The sequence below is a fragment of the Meriones unguiculatus genome, chromosome 11, assembly GCF_030254825.1.
Source record: "Meriones unguiculatus strain TT.TT164.6M chromosome 11, Bangor_MerUng_6.1, whole genome shotgun sequence".
Taxonomy (NCBI): Eukaryota; Metazoa; Chordata; class Mammalia; order Rodentia; family Muridae; genus Meriones; species Meriones unguiculatus.
The window spans coordinates 54,148,153-54,154,152 of NC_083359.1; the positions used below are offsets into that span (position 1 = coordinate 54,148,153).

Genomic DNA, 6,000 nt, shown 5'->3' on the forward strand with positions numbered 1-6,000 from the left:
CACAGAGAGGCTGCCCATTGTTCACTCCTGCCCTTTTTCAGCCATCTAGGGCTGGATCTCTCAGTTCAGGCATAATGGACTAGCCTGGGAGGAGCTTGGGCTGTGGGCTTATCCTGAATACACCAGCACAGGGCAGAGACAAAGCCTCCACCCTGGATCAGTCAAGATTTTGTGTTGTCTTTCTGGTGAGGGCTATAGATTATGGATAATTCAATCCTACAATAAGTATTAAACTTGAGTTTAATTCAGGATTTTTATCACCCACGCACCCACCTGGCCTAAATGCCCTAGGTGGCCTCTAGGAACTAGGATCTTAGAGGAGGCTTTAGAGGAGATATATGTGGAATGAGGAGGATGTGGGTTTTCCCCTGGGACAAACTGTACATTAGTCAGTGTGATCAGATATATGTTGAGCCCCATCATCCTGTGTAAACTAGCAAGAGCCCACATTCAAGTGTGGAGTGAAGGGTGGGGCTTTCTGCCTCCATGCAGGTGAGGTAGCCAGCATCCATCCATTCATATTTCTGTGTGTGCATGTATGTGTGTGTGAAAGTCTCTCTGTGCCCTGAACCCATAATCCTCCTGTACCAGCCTCTCAAACACTGGGATTCAGGAATGTGATCCCATCCAACCCCATTATGGTGTTCAGTGACCATGTGCCAGGCACTGTGCTGAGCACAGGGGAAGCAGGAACTGAAACACTTCCTTTCTGGCCCTCCCTGGCTAGCTGACAGCAGCCACAGATATACTTTCAACTTCAGAGATCGGTCATCTCCCCACACCATCTGCCCTATGACATGTTCTAGGAGGCCCAGGATGGAGAGGGCCTTTATGTCACATTGAGACTAGAGTGGAGATATGCCAGGCCCAGATTGGCCCTGCCAGCTCTGAGCTAGCCAAGCCTTGCCCCGGCCAGCTGCTCTGGTACAGGGGTGCAGGCACAGGCTGTCACAGTCGGGCACAGGCTGTCACCATCAGGGGGCTGGTTCTGTGAGGTACTAGCACACAGGGGACTAGGCCATTGGAGGTTCAGGGAGGCTGGCTGAAGTTTCCCGTCCAGGAAACAAAGGCTGAGGGGAAGGACAGCTTGGAGACAGTGGACTATGAGCTAGACTTCAGCACGTAACAGGGTTTCCCAGTACACAAGCCAGCAGGTATTTTACTGCTCCTGGGAGGCTCAGCTCTGGCCCCAGTTCTTCCCTTTCTTAGTCAAGGAGGTTGGAGAATTAAAGGGTGTGGTAGTATTGCATACAACATGGTAGAAGCAGGGGCTTGGAGCATGGTATAAGACAGAGAGACAGACAGACAGACAGACAGACAGAGAGATCTAGGGTCAACATTTAACATATTGCAGAAGCCTCTTGTATTCTCGCCTCCGCCTCCGCCATGGAGCATGTCTCAGGGATTAGGAGGTAGGTTATTGAGCATCCCTACCTGTTTCACTAGCTAGTATCCCTGAATTCCTGCTGTCAGTAACTGCCCCCAGGATACCTACGCACACTACACCGGCATGAGTCGAGCTTGCTGACATAGTTTTGTGCTAATGGCAAAGACACCTGCCACTTACCTGCTGTTCCTCACATTCCACAGGTGCAGTGTAATGAGGAAAACTCCAGCAATCCTTCCAGACCATGGCACAAAGATATCCCCCTGGCAGACCTGTACCCAACACCATGTGTTCACGGCCTGGATGTGCCAGTGGCTCTCTCAATGATTTTCTCTCATGCACCCAACTCCTGCCTGGGACAGAGGGAGACTGAGCTCAACACCTGTCCTCTGCTTAGCATGCAGGTCACTACCTGGCAGGACCATCAGAGCCCAGGAGGTCTCAGTCACCACAGCTGGCTGGGAGGACAGAGCTCTAAGCAGAGGTGTGGAGGATGCTGTGTGTGTGTGTGTGTGTGTGTGTGTGTGTGTGTGTGTGTGCCAGGGCAGGCACCACTGGATGGGGGGAGGGCCTGAAATAGAGAGGTGCTTGAGTGGGCATGTGGATGGGATAGGAACCTACAGCTCCAAGTGAGAGAGGGTGGAAGTCCTAAGTCCCATTTTCTCAGCAGGCATGGCTCTTTGTATTTCAGTTGGCTCCCAAGGCTGATAAGTCCCATGGGAAGTACTGTGATTCCCAGGTTCAGGGTTCTGTACAAACCTTCAACACTGAGTTGGGAAGTCTGGCCCTTGGTCTGCAGTCTGGAGTCCGTAGTGAAGAGATCCTTCAGAGTTAAGATGCCAGAGCATGAGGGACTTAGGTCTTCTTGGGAGGAAGTGTGGGAATAGGGTCCAGCCATCCCAGACCAGTAGTGTGGGGCAGCAAGCAAAAGCCTAGGGTCTCACATCCTACTGTTTTTTTCATTAGTGGGACCAAACCAAACCTAGAGTCTCACATATGCAAGATATAAGTGCCTTTCTACTTCATCATACCTGCAGTCCTTGGAAAAATCCTTTGTGAAACTGGAGGATCACGAACAGTTGCTTCAACTTGTTTCCAAAGGAAGGAGAGGCTCTCATGCATTAGCAGGTCAAATTTTGCATGCCTACTCCATCTACTGAGAGGAGACTTCTTATTCCCACCCTATGACCCCTCCCTGCTTCCCAGTTCTGGTGGAGAGCAGAAGCCTGTGCAGGTGGAGACCTCAAAGCCCTGGGGATTGACAGGCATTGAGATGAGACAGCCTTGCTCTGGGGAAGGCTCTATGGTTTTGAATCCAATTGGATGCCTGTAAACAGGGTGTGGTTGACCTCCGCAGGTTAGAAGGGGAGATGGTTGAGATGGACATTGGGGTATATTCTTGCCTAGCTGATGCTCAAGGTCCAGGGTTACTCTTCATTGTGCCTTGTTTAGTAGACAAAGAAACATGGACTCATTTTGTAGCAAGGACTCATTAAACCACAGAAAGAACTCTTTCCTCCAGGAAGGTGAAATCATCCCTGTGAATGTTCCAAGTTAGCAACAGCCCTGGGGTTTTGGTTTAGAAGAGAGACAATGGTCTTCCTGAAGACCCAGAAATGCCAGCACTTCAGAGAATAAAAAGGATGTCCTCATTAACCACTTGAAAGAGGATGGCCCGAAGCTGGAAGAAATGTACCTGTCACCCAGCCTAACCGCTGCTACTAGGCCTGACTGTCTCAAGTCTCAGACTCAACACTGACCCCAGTTCTGCAGCCATCTTTATAGTCATGTGACTGGAATTTGCCCTATGGTTCAACTTTCTGCTCAGAAATACCTTCTATTGTCTAATCTAAGTGGCCCATTCTTTGCTCTAGTTCTTCCCTTTGTGCTGATAAGCCACTTCATACCTGATTCTGTCGTTCCACTCTAAGGGTCTCTCCAAAAATACAAATAGCACCCTTATCCATGCTTAGAGATTGGCTTTGAAATGTTTTCTCACCATTGCTGGGCTTGAGAAACATCCTGGCAGAGGGACCTTGCACCCTTCAAGCCCTCCCAAATTCATGGCCTAGAAGCTGGTTGAGGTGCAGCATAAAGAACATGCAGTCCTTAGGAAGGAGCTGTTCAAGACAGTGCGTACAACTGTCCAGTGGACCACAGCTGACACACTGTCTCTCCACTTAAACAATGGCAGGAAGAGGAGGGTCAGCAGGGATGAAGTCCGGGGGTAGACTTGGGGCCAGAACCTGAGCAGTACATGCTTTGTGGTAGGAGATGCAAGGAATGGCTTGGCCTTGTGAGGACAGAGGAAGGGAAGAGATCAAGCAGCACCTTCAGTGGCCCCGCCTCCCTAGGCAGTTCTTTCTACCCAAACCCTCACTTCAGTGGCTTCTGACAAGAGGGACCACAGGAGCCTCCTCTCTGTCTCATCTCCTGCCTGCCTCTAAATTAGCCGAGCTCTCCCCCATGGGACAGTAAGAAGGACTTTGACCTTGTGAGAGAAGCACTGAGTGGTTCTGCCTGAACCTGAGCCTGAGCCTGAGCCTGGCTCTCTAGAGTTAGCCATTGGGGCCTCTGGGAGGAGCTAAAAGCTCTTGACTCTGAGGCAGCCCTGAAACACAACACCTGTATTATTCACTAGACCATTTTCCTCCCCAACCCCTGCAGCCTCATCACATTTGACCCTCCCGCAGGTAGTCTACATTCGCTAACGTATCCGGTCCCTTTGAGCAGGACCTAGGACTGGTGGTAGATCATCTCAGAGGCTAAGTGGATGATGGGGCATCTAATAGAGGGTTGGGGGAATGCCTGAAATAGCTGCCTAGATGAGCTCAGGACCAGGTTATGTGGACAGTTCCTCCTCCTGCAGAAGGGATTGGTGTTCAAACCTACCCTTGCGCAGGCCTGAGGTCATTGCATGCACAATCACTCTGTGCTGGTCACACTAATTACAAAAGTGCTAACAACTCTGGCAGCTTTACCCTGAAGATAGGAGGAAAGCTCAGCTCCCCCTGCCTCCCAGGGGTGGGGTGAGGGCCAGAGCTTTAGGGTCTAGGCTGCCTGTTTGCCTGTGTGCCCATGTTAGCCCCTTGCCCCCCAGTGCTGCAGCCAGGCTTGGGAGAAGTGGCAGACACTCCCTGGCTGGTGCTGCTTTCTCCTGCAGCCCATTACATAAGCCATGGGGCTAGGCAGAGGGGTTGCCCCCTCTCTCTAGAATCCCCTGGAAAGCCAAACTTTGAGCAAATCCTTCCCTCCCACCAGTGAGGCTGAGGGGGAGGGCTCTGAGGAGACGACAAGGTTGAGGAGGGAGGAGGGAGGAGGGGAAAAGGAATTGCACACTACATTCCAGTCTCACCCTTGGGGTATGACTTGCGTCAGTTTCTCTCCCAAGTTCCAGCTCCCGGACAGCCTTTGCCCAAACTTGTGTTCTGTTCTTGCCTCTCTTCTATAGCCTCCCTAGTCCAGCAGAACCAAGACTTTGCAAAGAGGTCACTGGGCAAAAGCAGCCCCCAACATGACCTCGAATTTGGGAACTCAGGCTCAGGTCTATCTAGGGATTTCTGGGGACAGACCAGGGCCGCACCTTACAGAGCTGTTTGGCCCTGGCTGGGGTCCAGGGCAGGCCCAGGAGCCCCTGCCTTTTTGGCAGGCAGTTGCCACTGCCTGCTTGGATTTCTGGACCCTCCTGGGGGCCTTGCAGAATGCCACCCACCTAGACAGGATCGGGGAGAGCCTGAGGGCTCGCCACTGTAGGGCGGGGGTGAGAGGTCAATCAGCATCCAGCCTGCTGCGTGTCCGTGTCCCCCTCCCAAGTTTCAAGGAAGACATTTAATGAGGACTGAGCTCAGAGCCCCTCCTGAAACAGCACCCCGAAAAGCCCCTGGACTGGAACAGACAAAAAACGATAGGCACCTACCTGGAGTGCGGGAAGGGTGTTGGCTGGGGCAGTGCTGCGGGCGCCTGGTGAGCAGACCCTGCTGCCAGCCTCAGGGCTGCTCGGCTCTGTCGGCCTTAGCCACTGGCTGTCCTGGCGCGGCGGCAGCGGCCGACGGTGCTATGTGTGTGCGCGCTCCGAGCCACTGCAGCATCTCTGCATCAGGATGCGCTCCTCCCTCTCGCAGGCTCCGCTCACTGGCTGGCTCAGCTCCTCAGCCAACGCTCGGCCGGAGATGGCTTCCTCAGCCCCCTCCCATCCCGCCGTCCCCACCCTCCTGGCTCTACCTCATTTGCTGTCATTTAAGAACCAGGGAGCGAGCCAGAGCGCCGCCGTCTTGCCGTCTTCTTCCATCAAGCTTGACCAGCTCGGTGCCCTGCCCAGAGCTGCAGAGGGGTGCGCTGAAGGGGCACACAAAAAAGTGTTTCTTGCTTTTGAGATCCTGACCACACATGAGCACCAGGCTTCTTGCTTCTCTCCTTCCCTAATCCCTTGTTAGAGAATGGGATCCGCAGCAAACCTCCAATTTTCTGTGTAGGGCAGCTGTGATGGAGGGGTCAGCCTCTATCACCCCTGTCACGTTTTCTCTTCCTTGTTTTTGCCCAGAAGTAACATGAATTTTTTTTGTCAAAATGGTCAAACCGTAAGAAAAATTAAAAATAGAGAAAGTCTTCGACAT

General features: G+C 52.5%; 1 protein-coding gene across 5 annotated transcripts in view; it reads right to left on the reverse strand.

Moving 5' to 3' along the window:
* Positions 1-5,550, reverse strand: part of Cntn2 (contactin 2) — a 36,001-nt gene extending 30,451 nt beyond the window's left edge. For 2 of the 5 annotated variants that reach the window (XM_060364274.1, XM_021636392.2), the window contains exons 1-2: positions 5,304-5,548; positions 1,568-1,740 (exon numbers count right to left, since the gene is read on the reverse strand). The gene's annotated coding sequence lies outside the window, so the exon portion shown is untranslated. Of the gene's footprint in view, positions 1-1,567; positions 1,741-5,303 lie in introns of all 5 variants that reach the window. The other 3 variants (XM_060364275.1, XM_060364273.1, XM_021636390.2) reach the window with 3 other exon arrangements.
* Positions 5,551-6,000: the final 450 nt, after the last annotated feature.